The sequence below is a fragment of the Cornus florida genome, unplaced genomic scaffold (assembly GCF_030987335.1).
Source record: "Cornus florida cultivar Cherokee Brave unplaced genomic scaffold, ASM3098733v1 CherokeeBrave_3.0.0_Hap2_Chr08, whole genome shotgun sequence".
Classification (NCBI taxonomy): domain Eukaryota; kingdom Viridiplantae; phylum Streptophyta; class Magnoliopsida; order Cornales; family Cornaceae; genus Cornus; species Cornus florida.
The window spans coordinates 87846765-87864645 of record NW_026775578.1 but is presented as its reverse complement, the minus strand read 5'-3'; the positions used below and the strand labels follow the sequence as shown (position 1 = coordinate 87864645).

Genomic DNA, 17881 nt, shown 5'->3' with positions numbered 1-17881 from the left:
ACGAAAGTACCTCAATAAAGGTACCTTTTACGTCACTAGACCTTTTCAATTTATAAAGATTGAATCTTTGAAAGAAAATGAGATTTTGGAGTTAAACTTATTCGAGTTCCTTTTGACGTCCCGTATAGTGTTTTACAGAATAAAGATTGAATCTTTGAATGAAAGTACTTCAATAAAGGTACCTAGTATGTCACTAGACCTTTTTAATGTAAAAAGATTGAATCTTTGAAGGAAAATAAGAGTTTTGAGATAAACTTATTCGAGTTACCTATGAAGTCGCGAAGCATGTTTTAATGAATAAAGATTAAATCCTTGAATAAAAATACCTAAATAAAGGAACCTATTATGTGACTAGAGCTTTTTAATTTATAAAGATTGAATCTTTGAAAGAAAATGAGAGTTTTGAGTGAAACTTATTCGAGTTCCCTTTGACGTCTCGAAAAGTGTTTTAATTAGTAAAAATTAAATCTTTGAATGAAAATACCTCAATAAAGGTACCTATTATGTTACTAGACCTTTTTAATGTACAAATGTTGAATCTTTGAAAGAAAATAAGAGTATTGATTTAAACTTATTCGAGTTACCTATAAAGTGACGAAGAGTGTTTTAATGAGTAAAGATCGAATCTTTGACTGAAAATATCTCAATAAAAGTACCTTTTGTGTCCCTAAACCTTTTTAATATTTATAGATTGAATATTTGAATCAAAACAAGAGTTTTAATTTTTAATTATCCGTGTAACCTATGAAGTCACGAAGAGTTATTTAATGAGTATATGTTAAATTTTTAAATGAAAGTACCTCAATAAAGGTACCTTTTATGTCACTAGACCTTTTCAATGTATAAAGAATGAATCTTTGAAAGAAAATGAGGTTTTTGAGTTAAACTTACTCGAGTTCCCATTGACGTCCCTTTGAGTGTTTTACAGAGTAAAAATTGAATCTTTGAATGAAAATATCTCAATAAAGGTACCTAGTATGTCACTAGACCTTTTTAATGAAAAAAAAATTGATTCTTTAAAAGAAAATGGGAATTTTGAGATTACCTTATTCGATTTACCTATGACGTTGCGAAGCGTGTTTTAATGACTAAAGATTAAATCCTTGAATGAAAATACCTCAATTAAGGAACCTATTATGTGACTAGACCTTTTAATGTATAAAGAATGAATCTTTGAAAGAAAATGACAGTTTTGAGTGAAACTTATTCGTGTTCCCTTTGACGTCCCGAAAAGTGTTTTAATGAGTAAAAATTGAATCTTTGAATGAAAATACCTCAACAAGGGTACCTATTATGTTAGCAGACATTTTTAATGTATAAACGTTGAATCTTTGAAAGAAAATAAGAGTATTGATTTAAACTTATTCGCGTTACTTATGAAGTGGCGAAGAGTGTTTTAATAAATAAAGATTAAATCTTTGATTGAAAATATCTCAATAAAAATACATTTTATGTCACTAAACGTTTTTAATGTATATAGATTGAATCTTTGAAACACAACAAGAGTTTTAATTTAAAATTATTCGTGTTGCCTATAAAGTCGTGAAGAGTGTTTTAAGAAGTATATGTTGAATCTTTAAATGAAAATACCTCAATAAACGTACCTTTTATGTCAATAGACCTTTTCAATGTATAAAGATTGAATCTTTGAAAGAAAATGAGGTTTTTGAGTTAAACTTATTCGAGTTCCCTTTAACGTTCCGTAGAGTGTTTTACAGGGTAAAGATTGAATCTTTGAATGAAAATACCTCAATAAAGGTACCTAGTATGTCACTAGACCTTTTTAATGTAAAAAGATTGAATCTTTTAAAGAAAATGAGAGTTTTGAGATTAACTTATTCGAATTACCTATGAAGTCGCGAAGCGTGTTTTAATGACTAAAGATTAAATCTTTGAATGAAAATATCTCAATAAAGAAACCTATTATATGACTAGACCTTTTTAACGTATAAAGATTGAATCTTTGAATGAAAATAAGAGTTTTGAATAAAACTTATTCGAGTTCCTTTTGACGTCCCGAAGAGTGTTTTAATGAGTAAAAATTGAATCTTTGAATGAAAATACCTCAATAAAGGTACCTATTATGTTACTAGACCTTTTTAATGTATAAACGTTGAATCTTTGAAGGAAAATAAGAGTATTGATTTAAACTTATTCGAGTTACCTATGATGTGGCGAAGAGTGTTTTAATAAGTAAAGATCAAATCTTTGATTGAAAATATCTCAATAAATGTACCTTTTATGTCACTAAACCTTTTTAATCTTTAAATATTGAATCTTTGAAACAAAATAAGAGTTTTAATTTAAAATTATTCGTGTTACCTATGAAGTCGCGAATAGTATTTTAATCAGTATATGTTGAATCTTCAAATGGAAGTACCTCAATAAAGGTACATTTTATGTCACTAGACCTTTTCAATGTATAAAGATTGAATCTTTGAAAGAAAATGAGATTTTGAGTTAAAATTACTCGAGTTCCCTTTGACGTCCCGTTGAGTGTTTTACAGAATAAAGATTGAATCTTTGAATGAAAATATCTAAATAAAGGTACCTAGTATGTCACTAGAACTTTCTAATGTAAAAAAATTGATTCTTTGAAAGAAAATAAGAGTTTTGAGATTACCTTATTCGAGTTACCTATGACGTCGCGAAGCGTGTTTTAATGACTAAAGACTAATTCTTTGAAAGAAAATACCTCAATAAAGGAACCTATTATGTGACTAGACCTTTTTAATGTATAAAGATTGAATCTTTGAAAGAAAATGAGAGTTTTGAGTAAAACTTATTCGAATTCCCTTTGACGTCCCAAAAAGTGTTTTAATGAGTAAAAATTGAATCTTTGAATGAAAATACCTCAATAAGGGTACCTATTATTTTACTAGACCTTTCTAATGTATAAACGTTGAATCTTTAAAAGAAAATAAGAGTATTGATTTAAACTTATTCGAGTTACCTATGAAGTGGCGAAGAGTGTTTTAATGAATAAAGATCGAATCTTTGATTGAAAATATCTCAATAAAAGTACATTTTATGTCACTAAACGTTTTTAATGTATATAGATTGAATCTTCGAAACAAAACAAGATTTTAAATTTTAAAATATTCGTGTTGCTTATAAAGTCGCGAAAAGTATTTTAATGAGTATATGTTGAATTTTTAAATGAAAGTACTTCAATAAACGTACCTTTTATGTCATTAGACATTGTCAACCTATAAAGATTGAATCTTTGAAAGAAAATGAGGTTTTTGAGTTAAACTTATTCGAGTTCCCTTTAACGTCCCGTAGAGTGTTTTACAGAGTAAAGATTGAATCTTTGAATGAAAATACCTCAATAAAGGTACCTAGTATGTCACTAGACCTTTTTAATGTAAAAAGATTGAATCTTTGAAAGAAAATGAGAGTTTTGAGATTAACTTATTCGAGTTACCTATGAAGTCGCGAAGCGTGTTTTTATAACTAAAGATTAAATCTTTGAATGAAAATACCTAAATAAAGGAACCTATTATGTGACTAGATCCTTTTAATGTATAAAGATTCAATCTTTGAAAGAAAATAAGAGTTTTGAATAAAACTTATTCGAGTTCCTTTTGACGTCCCGAAGAGTGTTTTAATGAGTAAAAATTGAATCTTTGAATGAAAATACCTCAATAAAGGTACCTATTATGTTACCAGACATTTTAATGTATAAACGTTGAATCTTTGAAGGAAAATAAGAGTATTGATTTAAACTTATTCGAGTTACCTATGATGTGGCGAAGAATGTTTTAAAGAGTAAAGATCGAATATTTGATTGAAAATATCTTAGTAAAAGTACCTTTTATGTCACTAAACATTTTTAATCTTTAATGATTGAATCTTTAAAACAAAATAAGAGTTTTATTTTAAAATTATTCGTGTTACTTATGAAGTCGTGAATAGTGTTTTAATGAGTATATGTTGAATCTTTAAATGAAAGTACCTCAATAAATGTACCTTTTATGTCACTAGACCTTTTCAATGTATAAAGATTGAATCTTTGAAAGAAAATGAGGTTTTTGAGTTAAACTTATTCAAGTTCCCTTCGGCGTCCCGTAGAGTGTTTTACATAGTAAAGATTGAATCTTTGAATGAAAAAACCTCTATGAAGATACTTAGTATGTCACTAGACCTTTTTAATGTAAAAAGATTGAATCTTTGAAAGAAAATGAGAGTTTTGAGATTAACTTATTCGAGTTACCTATGAAGTCGCGAAGCGTGTTTTAAAGACTAAAGATTGAATCTTTGAATGAAAATACCTAAATAAAGGAACCTATTATGTGACTAGACCCTTTAATCTATAAAGATTGAATCTTTGAAAGAAAATGAGAGTTTTGAGTGAAACTTATTCGAGTTTCCTTTAACGTCCCGAAGAGTGTTTTAATGAGGAAAAATTGAATCTTTGAATGAAAATACCTTAATAAAGGTACCTATTAAGTTACTAGACCTTTTTAATGTATAAACGTTGAATCTTTGAAAGAAAAGAAGAGTATTGATTTAAACTTATTCGAGTTACCTATGAAGTGACGAAGAGTGTTTTAATGAGTAAAGATTGAATCTTTGATTGAAAATATCTCAATAAAAGTACCTTTTCGTCACTAAACCTTTTTAATCTATAAAGATTGAATCTTTGAAACAAAACAAGAGTTGTAATTTAAAATTATTCGTGTTACCTATGAAGTCGTGAATAGTGTTTTAATGAGTATATGTTGAATCTTTAAGTGAAAGTACCTCAATAAAGGTACTTTTTATGTCACAAGACCTTTTCAATATATAAAGATTGAATCTTTGAATGAAAATACCTCAATAAAGGTACCTAGTATGTCACTAGATCTTTTTAATGTAAAAAGATTAAATCTTTGAAAGAAATTGAGAGTTTTGAGATTAACTTATTCGAGTAACCTGGAAACTCGCGAAGCGTGTTTTGAAGACTAAATATTAAATCTTTGAATGAAAATACCTAAATAAAGGAACCTATTATGTGACTAGACCCTTTTAATGTATCAATATTGAATCTTTGAAAGAAAATGAGAGTTTTGAGTGAAACTTATTCGAGTTCCCTTTGACGTCCTAAAGAGTATTTTAATGAGTAAAAATTGAATCTTTGAAGGAAAATACTTCCATAAAGGTACCTATAATGTTACTAGACCTTTTTAAGGTATAAACGTTGAATCTTTCAAAGAAAATAAGAGTATTGATTTAAACTTATTCGAGTTACCTATGAAGTGGCGAAGATTGTTTCAATGAGTAAAGATCGAATCTTTGATTTAAAATATCTAAATAAAAGTACCTTTTTATGTCACTAAACCTTTTTGATGTACATAGATTGAATCTTTGAAACAAAACAAGAGTTTTAATTTAAAATTATTCATGTTACCTATGAAGTCACGAAGAGTGATTTAAAGAGTATATGTTGAATCTTTAAATGAAAGTACCTCAATAAAGGTACCTTTTATGTCACTAGACCTTTTCATTGTATAAAGATTGAATCTTTGAAAGAAAATGAGGTTTTGAGTTAAATTATTCAAGTTCCCTTTGACGTTCCGTAGAGTGTTTTACAGAGTAAAGATTGAATCGTAGAATGAAAATACCTTAATAAAGGTACCTATTATGTCACTAAACCTTTTTAATGTATAAAGATTGAATCCTTGAAAGAAAATAAGAGTTTTGAGTTAAACTTATTTGTATTTCCTATAAAGTCGTGAAGAGTGTTTTAATAAGTAATGATAGAATCTTTGAATGAAAAAACCTCTGTAAAGGTACCTAATATGTCACTAGACCTTTTTAATGTAAGAAGACTAAATCTTTGAAAGATAATGAGAGTTTCGAGATTAACATATTCGAGTTACCTATGAAGTCGCGAAACGTGTTTGAATGACTAAATATTAAATCTTTGAATGAAAATACATCAGTAAAGGAACCTATTATTTGACTAGACCTTTTTAATGTATAAAGATTGAATCTTTGAAAGAAAATGAGAGTTTTGAGTGTAACTTTTTCGAGTTCCCTTTGACGTCCCGAAAAGTGTTTTAATGAGAAAAAATTGAATCTTTGAATGAAAATACCTCAATAAAGGTACCTATTCTATTACAAGATCATTTTAATGTATAAACGTTGAATCTTTGAAAGAAAATAAGAGTATTGATTTAAACTTGTTAGAGTTACCTATGAAGTGGCGAAGAGTGTTTTAATGAGTAAAGATCGAATCTTTGATTGAAAATATCTCAATAAAAGTAACTTTTATGTTACAAAACCTTTTTAACCTATAAAGATTGAATCTTTGAAACCAAATAAGAGTTTTAATTTTAAATTATTCGCGTTACCTATGAAGTCGTGAAGAGTGTTTTAATGAGCATATGTTGAATCTTTAAAAGAAAGTAGCTCAATAAAGGTACCTTTTATGGCACTAGACCTTTTCAATGTATAAAAATTGAATCTTTGAAAGAAAAAAAGAGATTTTTGAGTTAGACTTATTCGAGTTTCCTTTGACGTCCCGTAGAGGGTTTTACAGAGTAAAGATTGAACCTTTGAATGAAAATACCTTAATAAAGGTACGTAGTATGCCACTAGACCTTTTTAATGTAAAAAGATTGAATCTTTGAAAGAAAATGAGTGTTTTGAGATTAACTTTTTCGAGTTACATATGAAGTGGCGAAGCGTGTTTTAAAGACTAAAGGTTAAATCTTTGAATGAAAAAACCTAATAAAGGAACCTATTATGTGACTAGACCTTTTTAATGTATTAAGATTGAATCTTTGAAATAAAATGAGAGTTTTGAGTGAAACTTATTCTAATTCCCTTTGACATCGCAAAGAGTGTTTTAATGAGTAAAAATTGAATCTTTGATTGAAAATATCTCAATAAAAGAAACTATTATGTTACTAGACATTTGTAATGTATAAATGTTGAATCTTTGATAGAAAATAAGAGTATTAATTTAAACTCATTCGAATTACCTATGAAGTGGCGAAAAGTGTTTTAATAAGTAAAGATTGAATCTTTGATTGAAAATATCTCAATAAAAGTACCTTTTACGTCACTAAACTTTTTAAATATATATAGATTGAATCTTTGAAACAAAATGAGAGTTTTAATTTAAAATTATTCATGTTACTTGTGAAGTGGCGAAGAGTGTTTTAATGAGTATACGTTGAATCTTTAAATAAATGTACCTCAATAAAGGTACCTTTTATGTCACTAGACATTTTCAATGTATAAAGATTGAATCTTTGAAACAAAATGAAGTTTTTGAGTTAAACTTATTCGAGTTCCCTTTAACGTCCTGTAGAGTGTTTTACAGAGTAAAGATTGAATCTTTGAATGAAAATATCTCAATGAAGGTACCTAGTATGTCACTAGGCCTTTTTAATGTAAAAAGATTGAATCTTTGAAAGAAAATGAGAGTTTTGAGATTAACTTGTTCGAGTTACCTATAATGTCGTGAAACGTGTTTTAATAAATAAAGATTAAATCCTTGAATGAAAATACCTAAATAAAGGAACCTATTTTGTGACTAGACCCTTTTAATCTATAAAGATTGAATCTTTGAAAGAAAATGAGAGTTTTGAGTGAAACTTATTCGAGTTCCCTTTGACGTCCCGAAGAGTGTTTTAATAAGTAAAAATTGAATCTTTGAATGAAAATACCTCAATAAAGGTACCTATTATGTTACTAGACCTTTTTAATGTATAAACGTTAAATCTTTGAAAGAAAATAAGAGTATTGATTTAAACTTATTCGAGTTACCTATAAAGTGGCGAAGAGTGTTTTAATGAGTAAAGATCGAATCTTTGATTGAAAATATCTCAATAAAAGTACCTTTTATGTCACTAAACCTTTTTAATCTATAAAGATTGAATCTTTGAAACAAAACAATAGTTTTAATTTAAAATTATTCGTGTTACCTATGAAGTCGCGAATAGTGTTTTAATGATTATATGTTCAATCTTTAAATGAAAGTACCTCAATAAAGGTACCTTTCATGTCGCTAGATGGCGCGACCGAGTGTGTGCACAAAATAATGCACAACACTTTAGGTTTAGAAATAATGTCAAGTGGGCATCATATTTTAAAATTTATAAAACCACTAAACACTTATACTATGGAGTATGAAGTGAGCAGGGATCGTCCCTAGAGATCTAAACAATTATAGGTTTTCCAGAATTGAATTATACTTTAGTACTTATGTAATTGCTAAAAAGGTTTGCTTTTGTGATTAGACTAATTTTAAACTTAATAATGCAAATAAAGAGTAGAGTATAAAAGATTGGAAAGAGACTTAGGGTGTTGAATTCACCACTAAGCACATTCCCTAACTCATTAACTTTTAACTAATTGGGGAATAAAAATGTGTAATCTAGAATGTGGCTAATAATTGCAATAAAAAGTATAAACCATCAATTTCAAGCATAAATTAACTACCTAATGACAATTAAACTAAGTGTAGTGTAATTCACCAATTCAAAGCATGATTCATCAATTTAAGTTACAATTTCAACACACATTAATCTAGAGGGTAATGCAATTGTGACAATTAGTATGGATTTCAAGCACTAGTATGGACTGTCTACTTACCTAGGAATTAAATTGCAATTAAATTAATTAACTTTTAATTAAACTAACTAAGCCTGAAATTAAACTATTTAGACAAGACATTAACCTAATTTTGTAGTACAACCTATCTAATAAAAACAATTTCCATCAAATCAAAACACAATTACATCAAATTAATATAATGTATAGCCATCACAAGATTCAAGTCATAAAGAAATCAAGTGTAGAAATTGATTATCATTCAAAAACATAAAAGATAATATGAAATTGACATAGATAATCAAATGAAAGAATTAATATATATATATATATATCAAGGCTGTAACATAAATTACACAAATTAATCCCCAAAAGTCAAGAGTTAAGAATTAGGTTACATGCTTAGGGTTTATCTAACCCTAAGTTGAAGAATCAGCCATTCATGGTTGATGGATGCAAGATGTCAACAAGCCCCATCCTTTGATTCATCTGGCTCCTCTTCTTCTTCTCTGAGCTTTTCTCAAGAACCCTCGCTTTTTCCTCTTCGTGTTTTCCAAAGAGAATAAAAATATCGATACAGAATACTAAAACTTAATAATTCTCATAATATTATTCACCTAAATAAAATAAATACTAACCCTAATCTAATGGCTCACTGGGCCTTAAGTAACAACCTTATTAAAGCCCAATAGTTCACAAAATAAGCCCAAATAATAAAAAAAAAAAATCTGTAATATTGCTAAGTCCTGGGGAATTGATCCCCCACCCTGGGGGATCAATCCCCTCAGAGTTGGAAATTTCCTTTAAGCCTTATTTACCTCTATTTTGGCTCCAGACTAATTGGTTTGCTTCTTCATCTTTGGGAACATCATCAAAGGCCCGAGATTGACCACTTTCGAAGAATAAACACACTATACGAGCAATGGGCTATGACCTCTTTTTGTCATTTTCTGAACTTTTTCTGAATATCTTTGCTTGACTCCAAAAAAACTTTAATGGACCGTTCTTAACTCATTTTAACTTTATTGTCCTGAAATACACATAAACATAAATTAAGACTAAAACATGAAATTAAGATAGATCAAAGACTGAAATATCCTAGCTTAGGTGCTGAAATGTGCAACATTTAAGCACTTATCATGCCCCCAAACTCAAATATTGCTATTCCCTAGCAATAAACTAAAGCATGGAAATGAAACAAACATATATACAACTATGAACTAATAAAGCAAATAAAGATAACACCACTTTCGTAGGGATCATGGTTGCATTTAGCATATGCAACAAGCCTTTTAAACCCCTAGGTTACCCCTAGTGGATGAGTGAAGTCTCGTGAGGGTTTCCAGAAATGGTACGCACAAACATCAAAAGCTCTTTCTTACTTGAGAAGCAACGACACATATTAAATAAGTGTTGAAAGTAGACTACCTCAAGTATGCAAATTTCTGCCATTTCTAAGCTCTTATCAACATTTCAACATCATGTAAGCAAAAATGGTCCTCCACACATCAATCAATTAATCATGCAAATTGAATCAATTATATCATCATTTTTTAGTGAACCGGAATCAAAATGTATTGCTATCATAGCAAATCAAAGTAATGGCATAGTCTTACCCTCAAACTAGCATACAGATATAGTACCAGACATCAAGACATTGAATGAATATTGTTATTCAATCATACATTCTTTTTTTTATTTTTATTTTTATTTTTTATTTTTTTATGTATGACCATGTGCAATGTCCAAGTTCCTTAAGCTCTCTAATCACCCCATGTAACAAGTGTTGAGCCAACGACTCCCAAACCAGATGGTCTTAGGGCGTTAAATGTAAAGACACTCCAAAGGGCGTAATGACTCAGAATGGCTAGGCTACGAACTCAAACTAATCATATATATTACATTATTTCCTTGTCTTCCTTTTTAATCAGTTGACATGTTGAAAGAATGCAGTTTTTTTTTTATTATTTATTTTTTTTATTCCTCACCTTTGGTGAGTGCTTTTATTTCTTTTCTTTACAAGGTCATTTTATTAAGAATGAAAGCTTTCAAAGCATACTAACTCAATTGGGATAAACCAAGACAATAATCAACTAAGCATGTACCCCACAAATTGAATGCTAGTGTGCGCAAGTGCAAGTGTAGAATTCTAGAATCAACTATCAAAGCATTTTCAACCAACAAGATGATGTATACCACAAGAGCAAACATGATATCAGAAATTAAAAATTAACCCCTAAATGGCATCCTAGAGCATACAAGAAGTATTAGAGCCTAACAACTTGCTTTTCAAAGGAACTATACTTCAAAAGTTCGAAATCATTGCCAAATACATCTCAAATCTCATCATGCATTTAAAGCTTAACTTAAATAGAATGAATCATGATGACCTTACCCCCAAACTTAAACTGTACATTGTCCTCAATGTGCAATGAGAACAATGAAAAATAATGGAAAGAGTATACCGTGATGGTAAAAACTATGAAGTCCGGTTATGATTCAGTAGGAAAGATGTCTTCCCCAAATTTGGATGCAAAAACCTATCTGTATAACCATACTAGCAAACTCACATCAAATATCACATGGGATAAACAATTCATACAATCCAAAATAATATATAATACATTGCAAAAAGATATGAGATGAAACCCTTAATAAAATCTGAAAACATTCCTAACCAATCAGAAGGGCATACTGGAAACACATATTTTTGATTTTTTTTTTTTTTGAATTTTTTATTTCAAGAATGTGATTGATCTCCCAGATGTTGTTGTTGTTGTTTTTTTTTTTTTTTTTTTTTAACAACAATTCAAAATTTTTTTGTTTTTATTTTTTATTATTTAAATTTTTTTATGTATATTTTTTATTTAATTTTTTATTAAATTATTTTTTTATATTTATTATTATTATTATATTTGTTATTTAATTTTTTTTTATATTTATTTAATTTTTTTCTTTTCTTTTTTTTTCTTTTTTCTTTTTTCTTTTTTCTTTTATTTTTTATTTTTATTTATTTAATTTTTTCCTTTTCTTTTTCCTTCCTTATTTTTTTTTTTTTTAAACATCACAAGCTCGTCGGAGAAGACAACCGGCAGTGTTGGGTAAACCCAGTCCAAGAATCACCGGCGAGACCCAGCAGCCAAGCCGTGACGCCGGAGGATGACCCAGATAACGGCGAAGAAAAGTGACCCAGATGACGTCGCTGGAAGAGAAATAGCCGCGAGAAGGGCCCAGCAACCAAGTCGAAGAACCAGCCTTGATCGTCGGCGAAACCAGCCGCCGGAATCGCTGGGGAAAACGACGAGTCACAAGCTCGCCGGAAGGAAACGGCGATTCAGAAACTCGCCGGAAGGAACCCAGCCGGAGGAAAATCGCCGGGAAAGAACAGCGAACAGCCGCGACACCGGAAAGACGAACAGCCACGATCGCTGGAGAAAACCAAATAAAAATCGCCGGAAGGAAAACGGCGATTCAAAAACTCAAAAACCGTCGGCCAAATCAAAATTGCCGAAAGAACAGCCGATTCGCGAACAGCCGCGAATCGCTGGGAAGCTCGCCGGAAGAACCTAGCTGCGACGCCGTTGAAAGAACAGAGATGCGACGCCGGAAAGACGACCCAGATACGACCGGAGAAGAACTTAAACATCGGCGCTGCTGTTTTTCAGGAACGGCAACCCCACCCTTGTAATCGCACCCAACAGCGTTTTACAAAGGAAAACAAAGCCGCCGGAATTGAACGATGAAATTGGGTTTAAAGATTTTTGGGGGAAGAAGTAGAATTTCAAGGAACAGAGAAGAGGAATGTATTCGTGGTTTCAATGGCTAAGGGGCGATTGATCTGCTTTGATGGGGGATCGACAATTTTAGGCAAAAAATGTCCCCTTCACTGTTTAATGAGAAGGGGGAAATACAAGTAAAATGGGATCGATCCCTTTGGACGGGGGATCAATCCACTTGGCCTATCTTTTTGTTGCTCTCTGCCAAGAAAATGGGATCGATCTCCCACCCATTTTGGGGATCGATCTTTTTTTTATTTTTTTATTTTTTTATTTTTTTTAATGCATAAATTTACAAAAGGAAAAATAAATATAAAATAAATATAAAATGAAAATTAAAATGCAACGAAGGAGAAACTCGATACAACTAGTGTTTAACGTCGCTAGAAAGACGTGAGATACTCTCAATCTTCAAAGTAAATGAGATCTATCAAGAGGGCAGATTCCACATTTCTTTGAAAAGTTTGTCCATCAATGTATGGTTTAATCCTTTGACCATTAACTTTGAAGGTCCCTTCATCTTTTAGATTTTTAAGTTCAACCGCCCCATGAGGTGAGACGGAGATAATTTGATAAGGGCCTTCCCATTTGGTTCAAAGCTTTCCAGGGAAAAATTTGAGCCTAGAGTTGAATAACCAAGCCTTTTGACCGGCTTCAAAGGACTTTTTCACAATATGTTTATCATGAATCCTTTTGTCCTTGCCTTATAAATTTTTAAACTATCATAGGCATCATTTCTCAATTCCTCTAGCTCATTGAGTTGGAGTAAACGGTCCTTTCCAGCCTTATCAAGATCAAAGTTGAGCCTTTTTATTGCCCAAAGTGCTTTGTGTTCTAGCTCAACTGGAAGATGACAAGGCTTCCCATAAACAAGTCTATATGGAAACACGCCTATTAGAGTCTTATAAGCTGTCCGGTAAGCCCACAAAGCATCGTTCAATTTTCTTAACCAATCTTTTCGGGTTGGATTGACAGTTTTCTCAAGAATATGCTTGATTTCCCTATTTGACACCTCGACTTGCCCACTTGTTTGAGGATGGTAGGGAGTGGCCACTTTATGTGTGATGGAGTATTTCAAAAAAAGTTGCTTCAAGAATTGATTACAGAAATGTTTTCCTCCATCACTTATCATAGCCCTTGGCATACCAAAACGAGCAAAGATATTTGATTTAACGAATGCAATTACCACGGAGTGGTCATTCATTTTGGTAGCATAAGCCTCAACCCATTTTGAAACATAATCAATGGCAACGAGGATGTATTGAAAGCCATAAAACATTGGGAATGGTCCCATAAAGTCTATGCCCCATACATCGAAGATTTCAACAACGAAGACTGAAGTTAAGGGCATCATGTCTCTCTTTGACATTGATCCCAACTTTTGGCACCAAACACACACCTTGCAAAAGTTATAGGCATCTCGGTGGATAATGGGCCAGAAGAGCCCACTTTGAAGAACCTTTAAAGCGGTCTTTTTTCCAGTGAAATGCCCACCACAAGCAAGTGTGTGACAAAACACAAGGATGCTCGGAACTTCACTTTCTGGCACACATCTTCTTATGATTTGATCCGAGCAATAACGAAACAGAATGGGATCTTCCCAATAGTATGTCCGGATGGTAGCAAAGAATCGGTCATTTTCTTGTTTTGACCAAGTAATGGGAAGTTTGCCGATTACAAGATAATTAACAATGTTGGCGAACCAAGGCAACGTCCCATTTGAGATTTGAAAGAGTTGTTCATCCGGAAATGATTCATGAATTTCAAGATTTGGAGAAGATTCAACCTTTAATCTAGACAGATGATTGGCAACGACATTGTCGGAGCCCTTTTTATCCTTGATTTCAAAGTCAAATTCTTGAAGAAGTAGGATCCATCTTATCAAGCGAGGTTTGGTTCCCTTTTTCATTAAAAGATGCCTAAGAGTGGCATGATCGGAAAACACAATTACCTTGGATCCTAAGAGATATGACCGAAATTTATCAAGGGCATATACTACGGCAAGTAATTCTTTCTCGGTGGTAGAATAGTTCAATTGGGCACCTGAGAAAGTCTTACTCGTATAGTATATAGTATATGGTAGTTTACCTCCCCTTTGCCCCAAAACAGCACCCATTGCGAAGTCGGAAGCATCACACATAATCTCAAATGGTAAGGACCAATTTGGAGGTTGCATGATGGGAGCGGATGATAGAAGAGTGCGAAGTTGATGAAAAGCATTTAGGCATGCTTCATCAAAGACAAGTGGAGTCTCCTTGGCAAGAAGGTTGCACAAGGGTCTAGCATTTTTGCTAAAGTCTTTGATGAACCGACGATAAAAACTGGCATGTCCTAGAAAGGAGCGGATTTCTCTCATCGTAGTAGGTGGAGACAATTCAAAAATTAGCTCAACTTTTGCTCTATCTACTTCTATTCCTCTTTTAGAGATGACATGTCCAAGCACGATTCTTTCTTGAACCATGAAATGGCTCTTTTCCCAACTTAACATAAGATTAGTCTCACGACATCTTTGAAACACTTTTTTGAGATTTTGGAGACACGAATCAAATGAGGACCCAAAAATCGAGAAGTCATCCATGAAGACTTCTAAATACTTCTCCACCATGTCCGAAAAAATTGACATCATACACCTTTGGAAAGTGGCAGGAGCATTGCACAATCTAAAAGGCATCCGTCGATAAGCAAATGTACTGAAAGGACATGTGAATGTGGTCTTTTCTTAATCCAATGGATCTAGGGCCACTTGATTGTACCCCGAATAACCATCTAGGAAGCAATAGGATTGTTGCCCAGCCAATCTTTCCAAGATTTGGTCAATGAAAGGCAATGGAAAATGGTCCTTCCTAGTGGCAGAATTCAGCTTTCGGTAATCTATGCAAACACGCCATGAAGTGGCGGTGCGTTTCGAGATGAGATCACCCTTAACATTTTCAACAACTGTGATTCCTGACTTTTTGGGAACCACTTGAGTTGGACTAACCCACTTGGAATCAGAGATAGGATAAATGATTCCCGCATCTAGAAGTTTCACAACCTCCTTCATGACAACTTCCCTCATATTTGGGTTCAACCTCCTTTGAGCATCCCTAAATGGCCTTTCATCCTCTTCCATGTGTATGCGATGCATACAAATAGAAGGGTCAATGCCTTTTAGGTCAGCCACACTCCATCCAATAGCTTCTTTGTTAGCTTTAAGCCCTTCCAAAAGATCATTCTCTTGGTCATTTTCAAGATTGGAAGCAATGATGACCGGAAGAGTCTCTTTTGGGCCTAAGAAGGCATATTTCAAATTTGATGGAAGGGGTTTAAGCTCAAGAATAGGAGGAGAGATGAGAGATGGAACTGGTAGAGTACTAGAGAGTGAAGGAAGAGGTTCTTTCTTGCTTTTCCAAGGTGGGTAATCCAAAGTGGCCACAGAGTCCATCAAAGCATTCACCTCACTTATGGATCCTTTTGTGTCAAAACCACAACTTTCAAACATTTCATAAAGGCACGCCTCAAGAGGGTCCTTAGAGAGAATAGAGGGAAGAGTCTCCTCTATGGTTTCATCTAATACATCTACTAGGAAACACTCGTCTTCATCTGTGGGATGTTGACTTGCATTGAAAACATTAAGTTTAACCATCATGTTGCCAAAAGAGATGTCCATAATGCCGGATCTATAATTAATAGTGGCATTGGTAGTGGCAAGGAATGGCCTTCCTAGGATGACTGGAATGTGATTGGTGAGATTAGGGACTGGCTCAGTATCTAATACCACAAAATCAACCGGGAAATAAAATTTATCAACCTTAATTAGAATATCCTCAACAATTCCCCTTGGTTTCTTAATTGATCTATCGGCTATTTAGATTACTACCGATGTTGGCTTCAAGTCCCCTAATCATAACTGCAAGTAAACAGAGTATGGAATGAGATTGATACTTGCACCTAAATCAAGGAGAGCTCTACGAACCTCTTGGTTTCCAATAACACAAGAAATGGTCGGAGCACCCGGATCCTTGAACTTACGAGGAGTGTTAGATAGAATGATGGAACTCACTTGTTCCGTTAAAAGCACTTTCTTAAGGTCCCTTCCCTTACTCTTCCTCTTTTGTGTGCACAAGTCCTTCAAAAACTTTGCATATGGTGGAATTTGCCTAATTGCATCTAGAAGAGGAAGATTGATTTTTACTTGTTTAAACACTTCCATCATATCATGAATTTTCCCTTCTTGTCTCCCAAATGATGAAGTCTCTCTCAAAGCTTGAGGAAATAGAGCTTTTGGCTCATAAGGCTTCTCTAATTGGGAAGATGATGATGAAGATAACGGAATGTCCATTTTGGAACCACTAGCATCCAAAGAAATAGGAATAGGATTTGGAATGGGACGGATGCTACCACTTGGTTGCTTCAGTTCATTATCCTCCTTAGGTACCTCTACCTTATTATCCACTTTCCTACCACTCCTCAAGGTAGTAATTGCTTGAACTTGCTCATTTCCAGAAAATTCTGATGAAGGACTTGCTTGTGCCATAAATTGCCCCTTAGGATTGGTCTCAGTTTGACTAGGCAACTTACCTTTCTCTCTCACATTTAAAGAATTAGCTAATTGCCCGATTTGAGCTTCAAGCTTTGCAATTGATTGAGAGTGAGAATGAAACAATTGATTATCTTTTCAAAGATCACCTAAGGCTTGCAAGACCTTGTCCTCAAAAGCGGAACTTTTAGGAGGCACTTGATTTGGATTAGAGTAAGATTGAGAATTTGATGCTTGAGGTTGAGAATAGGATTGAGAATTTGATGCTTGAGGTTGAGAGTATTGATTCAAATTCTGAGGATAGAATGAAGGACGGTAACCTTGAGAATTCTGATTTTGATTTTGGAGATGTGGGGGAACATATTTTGCTTGGTAACCTTGATTTTGAGGAGGGTTTGCATCGTCTCCTTGATTTCTCCATGCAAAGTTAGGATGATTTTTCCCACCCGGGATTGTAAGTATTGGAATAAGGGTTGTTCCCTTGATGAATGAAAACTGCATTTACTTGTTCTTAAGACTCACTTGGTATGACTTGTCCAAGAGGGCAATTTGAAGTATGGTGAGTGTAACTAGAACAAATCATGCACATTTCATTGGAAGGATGAGAATAAGATTGAATTGCCAGACCTTGATTCAAGAGAAATTTATCAAATCTTTGAGTAAGATTTTTGACCTCGGCGGCAATTTCCATGGAAGAGTCTATTTGATTTAGAGCTTTCTTGCCTCCCATATTTGCTAAGTGACCACTCCTAGAAGATGAAGATTTATGCATTGAGTTTTCACTCATTTTTTCGAAAAGCAGCCAAATTTCATCTTCGTGTTTTCCAGAGAGAATAAAAATATCGATACAGAATACTAAAACTTAATAATTCTCATAATATTATTCATCTAAATAAAATAAATACTAACCCTAATCTAATGGCTCACTGGGCCTTAAGTAACAACCCTATTAAAGCCCAATAGTTCACAAAATAAGCCCAAACAATTTTAAAAAATCTGTAATATTGCCAAGTCCTGGGGGATCGATCCCCCCAGAGAT

The 17881-nt window shown here is 32.8% G+C and overlaps 1 pseudogene; it reads right to left on the bottom strand.

The window, feature by feature from the left end:
• Positions 1-11604: 11604 nt before the first annotated feature.
• Positions 11605-17881, bottom strand: part of LOC132270573 (uncharacterized) — a 30739-nt pseudogene continuing 24462 nt past the window's right edge.